Genomic DNA, 14711 nt, shown 5'->3' with positions numbered 1-14711 from the left:
TGTGGCTATGACCGTTATATAGTGGCTAGAGGGACAATTCAGAAGACATCTATGTATAGCACCAGCAATAAAGCAGATCCTAGAGGTTGTAAGAACTCTTCTCTTTTCTTATATGCAGATTACTTGAAAAGGGTTCACTTAGGCTATGTTCACACAGGGCTTTTTTGTTAAGTTTTTGCAGCGTTTTTTAGCTGCAGATTTGCCTTGATTTTATGCAAATCCATGCAAATAAAAAGTTGCTTTTTACAGTCCCAGCAAAGTCTGAGATTTGTGAAATCTCATGCACACACACAAACACATCAGGTTTATTTCCTGACTGTTTTGTCAAATACCTGCGTTTTTGGTCAGGTTTTTAAAGAATGAGCAAGTCAATTCTTTGCTGCAGATTTGCTACATTTTTTCATTGATACAACCAATTTTGTAGAAAAAAAGCAGCAAATCTGCAGCAAAAATGCCACTAAAAAACGCATGAAAAATGCACCAAAAAACGCAGATGACTCAAAGAAGGTTTCCTGCCACAAGATGGTCAGGTAAAAAACTTACCAAAAAAGCCCTGTGTAAACATAGCCTAAGGCAGGGGTCTCAAACTCAGCTGGGTGCATGGGCTGCATATAGAAAAAAAAAAATTGAGGGGGGCCGCATTATTTGCAGGACAAAGTGAACATTTTTAATGAATCCATGGTTTTTTTTTTTTCTATATATCTTGGATCACTTTTTTTAAACATTTTTCGCTTGTTTATTATAACAAACGTGCGCTTTTTTTTGTTAAGTTTATATACAGAGAAGCATTTTTAATGTTAAAAAAAAAAAGTCATGCTTTAGGATTTATTTTTTTTTTACATTTTATCACCTTCTTGTAATTGTTTTACAATTAGCAGCATCATATAGTAATCTTAGCCAACATCTTGTAGTAATGTGCCCATGCTGCAGTAATGTCCCCATCCGTGTGCCCTGTAGTAAGGTGCTCATCCTTGTGGTATTGTGCCCAGTAGTATTCTGCCCATCCTTGTAGTATGTTCCCAGTAGTATAGTGCCCATCCTTGTGTCCTGTAGTATTGTGCCCATCCTTGTAGTATTGTGCCCATCCTTGTAGTATTGTGGCCATCCCCGTAGTATTGTGGCCATCCCTGTAGTATTCAGCCCATCCCTGTAGTATTCAGCCCATCCCTGTAGTATTCAGCCCATCCCTGTATTATTCAGCCCATCCCTGTAGTATTCAGCCCATCCCTGTAGCATTCTGCCCATCCTTAAGTAATACGCAAACAAAAAAAAATTCTCCTCACCTTTCCTCCGTTCCCTGTGTGCCCACGATCAGTACTTGCAGAGTTTTGGATGCAGCATGCTTCAGCTGCGTCCAAAACCCTGCTATGTACGGTAAAAGCACAGTGGATGGGATTTCTAAAAACCCCATGCCTACTGTGCGTGTACGGCCCGCAGTGAAAACGGAACTGCGGTGCGGCTTCCAGAGGCCGCAGCATGTGAATTTATGCTACGGAGTCGGAAGCGTCCTCCCTAGGCAGAACACAGCGAGGAGACCGCAGCAGCCCGAAGCCCTGATCGCAGGTACGGGCAGCTGCGGTCTCCTAAGGAGGAGACTTGCGGCCCAGCCGATCAGGACCCGCTGTGTCCAGGACGCAGCGGGTCCTGATCTTGAGCATGTACCTTACCTGCTTGTTGTGGCCCATGACGATCGCGGCTCTATGCTGAGGGTCGGCGCCGGCAGGAACTTCACTGCATTTGAATCCATTTGCGGTGCCTCGCAGCGGAGCTGTGTCTGGACCAATGGCTGCTGCCTGCCAATCAGATGCAAGGAAGTGACGTCGCTGTATGACGTCACCTCCTAGCATCTGATTGGCAGACAGCAGCAGCAACTGGGATAGAACTGACAGCTCCTTGTGCGGCACCACAGATGGATTCAAATGCAGTAAAGTTCCTGCCGGCGCCGACCCTCAGCATAGAGCCGCGATTGTCACGGGGTCTGCGGGCCGCAACAAACAGCCTCAGGGGCCGCGTGTTTGAGACCCCTGGCCTAAGGGCTCATGCGCACGTTGCTGAATTTCATGCATTTACGCTGCGTATTACACCGCAGCGTCAATGCATGCGTCCTGTGTTCCCTGCACAATCTATGTAATTGTGCATGAGACGTGCGCACGTTGCTTTTTTGTACGCAGCGATTTGGGTGCTAAAATTTTGACCCAAATCCGTGCTTTCATAAAATGTGCATGTCAATTATTTTGTGCATTCTGGATGAAGCTCCCCACTCTGTCTATGGTGAGGGCAGCAGCCAGAGCGCATGAAATCGGCTTTTTTTTCTGCAGAAACACTGCATCCATTATGCAGTGTTTCTGCAGCGATTTTACGCGCACATGTGCTGTCAAATCCCTGCAGAAATTTCTGCAGGGACATGACGCAATGTGCGCACATAGCCTAAGGGTTTCTTCAGCAAACGAGTGTTCCGCAATCTTGACAGTAGTCAATCTAAACTTACCCAGTTAATTCAGGGGATGGGTAAAAGTTTGGCTGAGGGATGGGTAAAATGAATGGGATATATGTACAATTGTGCTGCAAGTTCTATCCTGATCCTGAGCGTGGGTTGACTGGATCAACATTCAGAGCAAGATTTTTATATAACCTTTTTGTTTTTATTTTTCTTTCTAAAAAAAAAAAATAAATCACTTGTCTTTTATGTTAAGCATAGACAGTTACCATTGTGATCAGCTCCTGAGATAGACTGTTCCAGAGATTAATAATTCTTATACAATGAATCTCTTTCAGAGATTGAGCCTTTCCTTATCCAGGCAGAGGGAGAGCCCCTTATCTCTTCCGGGGGCTTTACTTGAATCAGCTTTTTACCATATCCCCCCCCCACCGCGTTTATGTACATATAAAAGTTAATCATACCCTCCTTCATTTGTCTCTTCTCCAGACTATATAAATTAAATTCTTTTAATCTTTCCTCATAACTAAAATCTTTTATGTTCCTGTTGTGGTTCTTTGTACTTTTTGTTGCTCCGTGCCATCCTTTCTGTAAACTGATGGCTAGAACTGAACTGCATATTCCAGATGAGGCCACATGGATGCCTAGCAAACTTGTGTTTTTACATCCCTCTCTTGTGAATCCATGGCTTGTCTAATATATGGCCATATCCTGCTGACCTTGCAAGTCGCTGATTGATATTGCATAGTCTGGGCTACAAGTACACCCATTCACAACTGTCACTTTCGGAGTCAAACTCCCTTTCAAAGGCATCAATCAAGTCTAGCTGGCAGGGTTTACTGTCAAATCTCAGGACATGTTCCAGCTGAGGTACCCAGCAGACACTTCTAAAGTAATTTCACTTTCACACTATGCAGGATTGCTTTATAAAAACGTTTTTTCAACGTAAGCTGTTTTACTGTTGCCACTCCTGGAAATGTTCTCAAAGTTCTACATAGGCCCTAAACAGCAGTTAGAGCCATCTAGGGGGTCGAAACTGGTGACTGGTTCCCATCAATAGTGTGTTTATCTGGTTAACAATCAGAGGTAGAAATAATGTACTAGAGTTGAGTGATGTTCGATTCGAACGGTTCGCCAATTTCAAATTTGAGTGATTTTGGTCGGTGTTCGAGTCGTTCGACGAACTTGAACGATTTGCTTCAAGTTCGGCTGTTCGAGTTACCGTTCGATCACCAAAAGTGTAGCTAGTTACTAGCTGGCTTTTCACTGTAATAGTGTCAGTCACTGTTAATAATGATATTATCAAAATTCAGCGTATTGTGTGCAGGGGGGGACGGGGTTTAGATCAGTGCTGCTGAGTGCTGAAAGAATTGCGATCGCCATTTTTTTTTCCCCTAACCGCGCATACAGTGGGGCGGGCCAGGCTGTTAGCCAATCACAGACACACACCCAGCAAAGTGGATTTTTGCCAGACAAGCAAGGTCATGTGTCATAGGCTGTGCATGTCACATGTCTTTGCCCTATAAGACCTGGCCATTTCCCCCATCGCCGCCATTATCTCTCTGCTGCGGGTGGGTGACAGTCACCGCCCCCGCTGCTGCTGCTGTGTGCGCTATAGACATATAGTGCAATCTACACAACGCTTTAGGGATTAGTGACTACTTGTAATTTTAGCCCTTTTCAGGGCTACATTACAGCCGTTCATAGCCATTGTTGCTAGGCAGGTCTGTATCAGCGCTGTGCAGGGGTTTATCTCACAGCGTCTGGCTACATCAGCTCAAGCACTTCCTTGGGGCATAGTTTCATTGTCAGGGATAGAAAGTGAGGCTTCCTCTGCTGACAAGCAAGCTACATAGCACCTGTGCATTGTACAGCACCTGTCCATTTTTGCAAAAAGTGCAGCCAGTTTTAGGGCCATAGTTTCATTGTCTGTGATAGTTAGTGTTGGTTCTTCAGCTGTCAATAAAGCTAGACCACAACTGCAATCTACACCACCTCTCCATTTTTGCTACGACATTTTAAGTGTCCAATTTGTTCACAAACAAAATGAGTGGCAAAAGGACAGATGCTGGTGGAAAGGGGAACAGGCGTGTTGGAAAGGGAAAAAAAGTTTGTGTCCGTGAGGTAGGTGGTAAAGCAACACTAACATCTGCTGAAGAAAGGCCATCTTCCAGCAAAAGTAAGATGTCTACTACTTTCCGTGGACAATCTGATGTGATCCCTTTTTTACGGAACCGAACAACTCTACCAAAGGTATATGAGGCACAAAAAAAGCACATGCTTGAATGGATCTCAAGTGCTCCATCAAGTGGCCTCTCCTCCACCTCAACTTCAACATCCCAAAGACTCCAGTTCTCTGAGTTGTCACCCCAATCGCACTTGCTTTCTAACAGCTCTTAAGTCTCCACCCGCCCTGCAGAGTATGGGGTAACAGAGATTGTTGAGTCTGCAGAGCTGTTCAGTCACACTATAGCCTGGGAATCGGAGGTCTGCTCCAAAGCTACAGTGAGTCCAGACCAGGAAATGATCTGCAGTGATGGCCAGAAGCTTTGTGAGTCAGACTCAGGCCCTGATGAAAAAGTATCTGAGCATAATGTAGACCCTCATTCCCAAACTGTAACTCCTCTTGGTGGAGACAATGAGGAACATTCTGATTGACAATGAGACTCAGATACCTGATTGGAATGACAACTTAACTATTCGGTCACGGCAGGAAGAGGTTAGCTCTAGAGGACGAGGAGAGTGCAAACACACAGGGTAATGATGAGGTTGTAGATCCCACTTACTGTCAACCCACAGTCAGGCACTCGATGAGGTCAGCAGAGGCGGTGGAGGAGGATGTGACTGACGATGAGGTTAGCTTGCGCCTTCCTGGACGGAGACTGAGTACTGGAAGCATGTCAACAACTGCATCCTCAGCCACAACTCTGCCTCTGAGCACAAGTAGGGGTGGCTCTGCAGGTCGCATGGGCTCTAAGCCTTGCCTAGCCTGGTCCTTTTCTGACATCGCAAAGGATCTCCCAACGCATGTCATCTGTAAGATTTGTCGCCAATCTGTAAGTAGAGGCCAAAACCTCACTAGTTTGACTACTTCGACAATGAACCGTCACATGGATATTAAGCATAAGTCCCAGTGGGAATCTCACTGTGCTACAATGCGGCCTAGCGGAGCAGGCCAATCACCGTCTGCCCCTTCAAGTGCATCCGCGCGCTCTTCACCCTCTATGACTGTGGGGATAGCAGTCACACATGCTTTTCGACGCAGATCTTCCACCTCTTTAACCGCAACAGGCAGTGTGATTGGCAGATCATCAGTTGTTTTTGAAGTGGGAACAGCTGCTGGTGTTGAGCTCTCTCAGACATCGAGAGCACCAACTTTGGATGAAGGCAACATTATGTCTCTGCCTTCACTTTCCTCAGAGACCAGCAGTTTTCCAGGGACACCCTACTCAATGCCGTCTCAGCACAGCAGCCAGCCCTCAGTACCTCAGATGTGGACAAATAAAAGACCATTTTTTCCTAGCCATGACAAAGCTAAGAGGTTGACTTTCACCCTCTGCAAGCTGTTTGCTACAGAAATGCTGCCTTTCCGCCTGGTGGACGCAGAGGATTTTCGAGACCTTATGTCCGTCGCAGTGCCCCAGTACCAGATGCCCAGTCGCCACTATTTCTCCAAGAAAGGTGTGCCTGTGCTACACCAGCATGTCGCACACAACATCACCGCTTCCTTGAGAAACTCAGTGTGTGACAGGATGCATTTCACCACTAATACTTGGACCAGTATGCATGGACAGGGGCGTTACATGTCACTGACTGAGCACTGGGTAACTATGGTGAGAGATGAAGAAGGGTCTGCTGTACAAGTCTTGCCGTCCCCAGGAGTTGTGCGTCAATCCTCTGTATGTAGAAGTTCCTCCACTGCTTTTGCCTCCTCAACCTCGTCTGTGTCCTCCACCTCCACCCAAGGCCTGCCTGGTCAGGCCACCTGCGTTGTAACTGCGCACAAGGAATCCCGCACACCTCCTTACTATGCTGGCAGCAGAGCTCAACGGCATGAGGCGGTCTTTACGTTTAAATGTCTGAGAAATAAGAGTCACACAGCTGAGGAGTTGTGGTCCGCTTTGGAGACCGAATTTCGTAAATGGTTGTCTCCACTCAACCTGCGGCCAGGGAAGGCCGTGTGCGACAATGCTGCAAACCTGGGTGCGGCCCTTTGCCGGGCCAAGGTGACACATGTGCCTTGTATGGCTCACGTGTTGAACCTTGTCCAGCAATTTTTAACCCACTATCCCGATCTAGATGGGCTTCTGCACAGGTCACGGTCACTATCTGCTCACTTCCGCCGTTCAAACAGCGCAGCTGACTGACTTGCATCGCTACAGAAGTCTTTCGGCCTGCCGATTCACCGCCTGAAATGCGATGTGGCGACACGCTGGAATTCGACTCTCCACATGTTGCAGCGACTAAGGCAGCACCGCAGAGCCCTGGTGCAATATGATATGACGTATAGCCTGGGCCAACGAGATGCAGAGGTGGGGAAGATCACGCTGATGGAGTGGTCTCAGATCAAGGACCTATGCACCCTTCTGCACAGTTTCGACATGGCGACGAATATGTGTAGCTCTGACAATGCCATTATCAGCATGACAATTCCAGTCATTTACATGCTGGAGCTAAATCTAAACCAAGGGTCAAAAACTCGTCAGAGTAAGTGGGCCGCACATAAAAAAAACTTAGGGCAGAGGGCCGCATTCCTTTCAAATTTAATACAATACAATATAATTGTTAATCAATTATTTCAACTATTATAACAATGCTGCATTAGTATGCGCTGAGAATCAAATATACCGTGAAGCGAAACGTCATTTTTTTTATATTATTTATTTGTCAAAGAGAGTGGGCATCTGTGATTGGCATCAGCATCAAAATGTATAAGCAGATTCCAGGTTATTCCAACAGCCAAGCACAGACACTCATTCTCTGTCACAGCATCCGTGATTGGCTGTTGGGTCTGTCACACATAGTAGTGTAAAAAGAAATACATAAAAAAAATGACAGAGCTCCGCAGTATTTTTGATTCTCAGCGCAGATAAAGCAGACAGCTATGGGCTGCCACCCCCAGCTGCCTGGCTTTACCTTAGCTGGCAATCAAAATACAGGGAAGCCCAATTGTTTTTTAATTAAATAATGAAAAAAAAATGTTTGGGCTTCCAACATATTTTGATCACCAGCCAGGTAAAACCAAACAACTGAGGGCTGGGATTCTCAGCGTGGTAAGGCCAAAGCATTTTGGGCCCCCCACACTGAAATTCGCAGCCCACAACCGCCCCTGGAAATGGCGCATTCATCGCAGCGCCATTTCCAGGTGCTTTACCTGGCTCTTCCAGCGTCCGTGGTGGCAGTGGCACGCTGGGTAATAATGGAGTTAATGCCAGCTTTGTATTCTCAGCTGGTAGTAAACCCGAAATTCATGGCGTCATGTCAAATTAGATGTGATCACCATGAATTTCTAGTAATCAGTAAAAAAACACAACACAGAGAAAAATATTTTTATTTATGTTTATTAACCAAAAAACACATTTAGGGACTCCATCTTTTTTTAGAAAAAAAAAAGCTTCCCTCTGACGTAGTCCAAAGTCAATGTCAGCTCAGCTTCATCGCTCTGAAGAGATGAGCGTCTGTCCAGACCGACAAGAAGGCTGAGACCGAAAGTAACATTTTCCGGTCTTCCAGTCACCATCATCAAAATCATTTTTATCATCATCATACACACACAGCCACCATCATCATCATCATACAAACACACACGTCAATAATCATCATTATACACACACACACAGCCAACATCATCGTCATACACAGCCATCGTCATCATCATAATCGTCACACACAAACAGCCACCACCACGATCATCATCAGTCACACACAGCCACTACCGCCATCATCATCATCAGTTGCACACAGCCGCCACCACCACCATCATCATCATCAGTCGCACATAGCCACCACCACCATCATCATAATCAGTCACACACAGCCACCACTGCCATCATCATCATCAGTCGCACACAGCCACCACCGCCATCATCATCATCATCAGTCGCACACAGCCACTACCACCATCAGTCACACACAGCCACCACCGACATCATCATGATCAGTCGCACACAGCCACCATCACCATCATCAGTCACACAAAGCCACCACCGCTATCATCATCATCATCAACACACAGCCATCATCATCATCCACACACACACAGCCATCATCATCATCCACACACACACAGCCATCTTCATCATCCACACACATACACAATCATCATCACCATCAACACACACAGCCATCATCACCATCAACACACACAGCCATCATCATCCACACACACATACAGCCATCATCATCACAATCAACACACACAGCCATCATCATCATCATCATCATCAACACACAGCCATCATCAACACACAGCCATCATCATCCACACACTAGCCATCATCATCACCAGCAACACACACAGCCATCATCATCATCAACACACACACACACACACACACACACACACACACACACACACACACAGCCATCATCATCAACACACACACAGCCATAATCATCCACACTCACATACACAATTATCATCATACACACACATACAGCCATCATCATCCCCATCCACACACACACAGCCATCATCATCCATACACACTCTCTCTCTCTCTCTCTCTATCATCATCGTCGTCGTCGTCGTTCTAACGTGCCCTATGCTCTTGTTCCTTCCGCTGCACCCGCCGGCAAAGCAGCTGACGTCAGCACTGCTCGGGTCGCACTGCTGAGCTCGAGTTGAATGCCGCCGTCGATTGGTTCGCCCTGACATCTGATTGAACGCCGCCTTTGATTACTTCTCCCTGGCGCCGTCTCCAATGCGGAAGTGCGGCCGGCTGCAATGTGAAAGTGCGGCTGGCGACCGCTAAATGACTGGAGGCAGTGGAGGCCAAATATCAAGTGTTCTGCGCTGTGTGTCTGCGGGCCGCATAAATCAGACTGGCGGGCCGCGTGTTTGAGACCCCTGCTCTAAACAGTATTCGGAGTCAGGTGGTGGGACAAGAGGAAGGGGAGGAAGTACAGGAGGATTCATTCATCCGTTCAGCATCACCAAGGCGGCAGGCATGGGACGGTGGGGGAGAGGGATTAACAAGGGCGCATGGTAGCAGCCAAACTCTTGAGGAAGGTGTAGCAGCCCAGGAAGAAATGGAGGACGACCTGGCGGTGGGCATGGAACACTCAGCAGATGAGGGAGACCTTGGTCAAATTTCGGTTGTTCGAGTTGGGGGGAGATGTCAGAGGAAGGAAGCACGGTTATCACCTCGCCGACACAAACACAGCAAGGACTTGGTCCGCATAAATGCGCAAGACATATGAGCGCCTTCTTGCTGCACTACCTACAACATGACCCTCGGATTGTCCGAGTTAGAAGTAATGATGACTACTGGGTTGCCACACTCTTAGATCCCCGATACAAGTCAAAATTTGCCAAAATAATTCCAGCCATAGAAAGGGACGCACATATGCAGGAGTTTCAGCAGAAGCTGTTATGCAATCTTAGCTCGGCTTTTCCACTAAACACCAGTGGTGCAAGGGAGTGAATCTCACAGTTGTCACTTGCCAATCATGGGACTGTCGAGTCATCAATCAAACCGTACCAGCAACATCCATATCTGGTGGTAACACCAATTTTATGGAATCGTTTCATGATTTTTTTTTAGACCATCCTTTGCAAGGCCACAAGAGACAAGAAGTCTGACACATAGTCAATGGCTGGAGAGGATGATACAGGAGTATCTCCAAGTGAATATAGATGCCATGACTCTGCAACTGGAGCCTTGCTCATTTTGGGCTTCTAATCTTGAAAAATGGCCTGAACTCGCCACTTACGCCTTGGAGATCTTGTCGTGTCCCGCAGCCAGCGATGTCTCTGAACGTGTCTTCAGTGCTGCTGGGTGTGTGCTGACAGATAAGCGCACGCGTCTGTCCAGTGACAATGTGGACAGACTAACGTTCATCAAGATGAACAAGTCATAGATCCGCAAAGACTTTTCTACCCCTGTGTCATCCTGGGGGGGGGTAAATGCTTGGGGATTTTTGAATGTGCTTCAGGCAAATCAACCTGTCAAGCTTGCAACTGGGGGACAACTAATGTCACATAAGTGGTGTCTGTGGCCCAATTTTTGGAAAAAAGGGAGACTCTGGTTGGAGTCCCCTTGCTGCTTTTTTTAAAAATGTTCCAAGATGAACAAGTCATGGATCAGCAAGGACTTTTCTACCCCTGTGTCATCCTGGGGAGAGTAAATGCTTGTGGATTTTTGAATGTGCTTCATGCAAATCAACCTGTCAAGTTTGCAACTGGGGGACAACTGATGCCACTTAAGTGGTGTCTGTGGCCCAATTTTTTGGAAAAAAAGGAGACTCTGGTTGGAGTCCCCTTGCTGTGTTTTACATGATTTTAGAAGGGCATGACATGCCTATATCTGTGTCTTCTCCTCCTTTTACTCGTCCAGCTCTTTTGTTTTCGCATGAGTATATGTGCTTGTTACTTTTTCATGTGTTTGTGGTGTCTTGTGAGTTGTTTGTCACCTTTTGGACACCTTAGAAGGTGTTTTCCATGTCTTTGTATGTGTTTGTGTTTGCCTCCCTTTGTTTTCAATGGGGTTCAAAGGTGTTCGTGGATCGTTCGCCGTACTAAGCCGCCATTCGACGAACCGAACTCGAACACTAAGGGAGTGGCTCATCTCTATAATGTACCACTAGAACAAAACACGTCTATGTACTTAAAGGGAATCTGTAAGCAGGTTTTTGCTACCTCATCATCTGAGAGCAGCATGATGTAGGGAAGGAGATTTTGAATCTATCGATGTATCACTTAGATTACTGGCTGCAGCTGTTTTGTGTGAAAGATTTTATGTTTTTGTATGTAGCAGAGCTTTGAGAGCTGCACCCATCCACACCAGGATTTCAGTGTACATTTCCATAGAAGCTGCTAATCACAGAGAGGTCAGAGTCTGACTACAGCTCATGCCGCTGTTTAACACTAGAAGTCCCAGAAATTTCGAGCTCCCCCCTGAAGTCCCAAAAGAGGGTCAAATGACATATAATAAACTGAATAGAACTAACTAGAAACTAAATGGCTAAACGCAATGGAAAACAACAACCTCCTGTGGTGCGACAGTAATGGCCTTAATTACAGAAAAAAAGACGGTGATTATAGAATGTTAGCTAAAATCCTTCAGGTCATTCGACCCATCTCTGGGTTCCAAAGTTAGAAATGTTAAATTACCCCTCTCTGGGACTTCTAGTGTTAAGAGGCTTAAACTAACATTGCTGGTAAACAAAAACAGACTTTAGGATAAGAAATAGCTAGCTGTAAACTGCACGCTGGTTTTGTAGATTATTTAAATTTAAAAAAAAAGAAAAAAAAAGCCGCTCTTATTACACAACCAATTTAAGCACACGGCTGTGGGCTGCAGCTTGTATGCTATATATGCTTTATCTGTACTGGGTTTTTTTTATATATGGGGAGACACTACGCCAATTTTATTTATTTTACACCGTGATATGGTGTAAAATAGTTCCTGTGATTGCAAGCAGTCAATCGCAACCACTGGGACTGCCGATGGGAGGGGGAAGCAGTGAATATGGATGAGGTTAATGAGCGGCCCCGGAAGTAGTGTGCCCGCTCTATCCCTGTTTTCTTTCTTTCTTCCTATATAATATAATAAATATATATAATATATATATATATATATATATATATATATATATATATATATATATATATATAAATATAAATAAAATCTCCCTATTCCTTCTACCAGCATTTGAAAGCGCCTGCTTCGGGTTCCCTTAGACTTATGTGCGGATTGGCCTCCGGCCAGATATCCTGGATTAGTTCTGGGGCCGGACCAGGTTTTTTCTGTTTGTTGTTTTGTTTTTTTTTGTTTTTTTAAATCTGGTCGAACCCGCTGATCTTGGGTATAAGTGGGTTTGCCCATCACTAGACCGTGTCTCCTTTAGGAGGTATGTTCGCCTTCTAAATAATTTGGTTAATCTTTCAGTTGTTGTGCACCACTGTAAGGAATCTATATTAGTCAGGGACTGGATTGTTTTTTTTCTTGTACGGTATTTTACACTTACTGATAAAATATGTTGGCTCAAAAAGTGTATAACCGACAACTACTTGGAATCTTCACCCACCTGCCCAAGGAGGGTGAATGTATACAGATTTTCTTTTACATGACGCACTGTTGTCATTAAGAAGGGATTTTTCAAGTAGCAAACAACCCCTATCATAGTATAAAAACAAACAAACAACAAACCACTACAACAGTGCCCCAATACACCAATTACTTTTATCACACTTCCAATGTTAAGGTACCGTCACACTAAGCGACGCTCCAGTGATCCCACCAGCAACCTGACCTGGCAGGGATTACTGGAGCGTCACTACACGGGTTGCTGGTGAGCTGTCAAACAGGCAGATCTCACCAGCAACCAGTGACCAGCCAGCAGCGATGCGTGGAAGCGATGCTGTGCTTGGTAACTAAGGTAAATATAGGGTAACCAACCCGATATTTACCTTTGTTACCAGCGCACACCGCTTAGCGCTGGCTCCCTGCACTCCTAGCCAGAGTACACATCGGGTTAATTACCCAATGTGTAGTCTGGCTATGTGTGCAGGGTGCAGGGAGCCGGCACTGACAGCGTGAGAGCGGCGGACGCTGGTAACGAAGGTAAATATCGGATAACCAAGGAAAGGGCTTCTTGGTTACCCGATATTTACATTGGTTACCAGCGTCCGCAGAAGCCGGCTCCCTGCTCACTGCACATTCAGTTGTTGCTCTGTCGCTGTCACACATAGCGATGTGTGCTTCACAGCGGGAGAGCAACAACTAAAAAATGGTCCAGGACATTCAGCAACAACCAGCGACCTCACAGCAGGGGCCAGGTTGTTGCTGGATGTCACACACAGCGACATCACTAGCAACATCGCTGTTGCGTCACAAAAGTCGTGCCTCAGCAGTGATGTTGCTAGCGATGTTGCTTAGTGAGACGTGGCCTTTACTTATGCATTATGTTTAATGCACCTCTCCAGTGTTTTGTTTTTCTTTTTCTCAGCATTGGAGTGGGGCTTTAATTAAAAGTCCCCTCCCCCTGTTTTATACTCACATGCGACCATTTTCATCCTTTTTCGGCGCCACTCCTGTACCACTACTGCCAGATCAGAAGTTACGTCCAGCGCACTCCATGAAACACATTAGCTGCCGGAAGTTCACAAATCACTGTAAACAGAATGGAGCGAAGCTGGTAAAAGATGAAGCCGACAGCAAGTGAGCATAATACTGGGGGCAAGGGACTTGCATTTAAAAGGGTGGTTCACCCATATTTTTTATTGTCTAGATCGATATTATATTGAGAAACAATGTTTCTCTCAAATACCTTATGTTGGCAATAGTGCCTGTGAGAAGCGGTATTGCAGACTGCTGTTCCCCGCTACTTGACCCCTGGGCTCCGTGACCTCGGGAATCCGGTGACGTCACGTCAAGTTCTGGACACATCACATTCCTGCGACCGGCAACAGTCTTTCTGAGTCACTGAGCTGTGGGTGGCATTTCACCGCTTGTCACAGCTCAGTGTGTCTCCTGCTTGCAGTGCTCTGCTGTGAGGGAGGAGGGAGCTGATGGGCTGTGACCAGCGGTGAAACACCGTCCACAGCCCATCACTCACGGACACTGCGGCCGGCCGTGGTGTCAGGAACTTGACGTGACGTCACCGGATCCCCGAGGTCACGGAGCCCGGGGTTCACGGGGCAGGGAACAGCGGCCTGCAATAGCGACTCTCTCAGGCACTATTGCCAACATAAGGTATTTGAGAGAAACATTGTTTCTCAATATAATAATGATCTACAAAATAAAAAAGATGGGTGAACCACCCCTTTAGAGCACCACTCAGCAGTGAAATAAAAATCAGTATTTGTAAGCCCAAACTGGGAGAGGGTCCAAAACACAGCAGACGTGTAAATACTTCCGTTTGTTGTGTGTTTTTAATTGTCTTTTTTTTGGGGGGGGGGGTCTTGTAGGTCCTACGTCCGCTTTTGGCTACAAATCCTGACCATAATTGACTATTCAAAGGAATTATCGAGGACCTCTCACTTCCCATCAGGAAGTCTGTTTGCTGATTGCCAGGTATCCACCAAACATCCTACATTATTAGGTCAGGT

General features: G+C 46.1%; 1 protein-coding gene across 2 annotated transcripts in view; it reads left to right on the top strand.

Annotated features, from left to right (window-relative positions):
• The window catches only part of METTL4 (methyltransferase 4, N6-adenosine), a 233147-nt gene that overhangs the window by 43291 nt on the left and 175145 nt on the right, over positions 1-14711 (top strand). The gene's annotated exons all lie outside the window — the stretch shown is intronic.

The sequence above is a fragment of the Anomaloglossus baeobatrachus genome, chromosome 6 (assembly GCF_048569485.1).
Source record: "Anomaloglossus baeobatrachus isolate aAnoBae1 chromosome 6, aAnoBae1.hap1, whole genome shotgun sequence".
NCBI classification, from domain to species: Eukaryota; Metazoa; Chordata; class Amphibia; order Anura; family Aromobatidae; genus Anomaloglossus; species Anomaloglossus baeobatrachus.
Note: the sequence above shows the minus strand (reverse complement) of the source record. Positions and strands in the feature narration are given on the sequence as shown.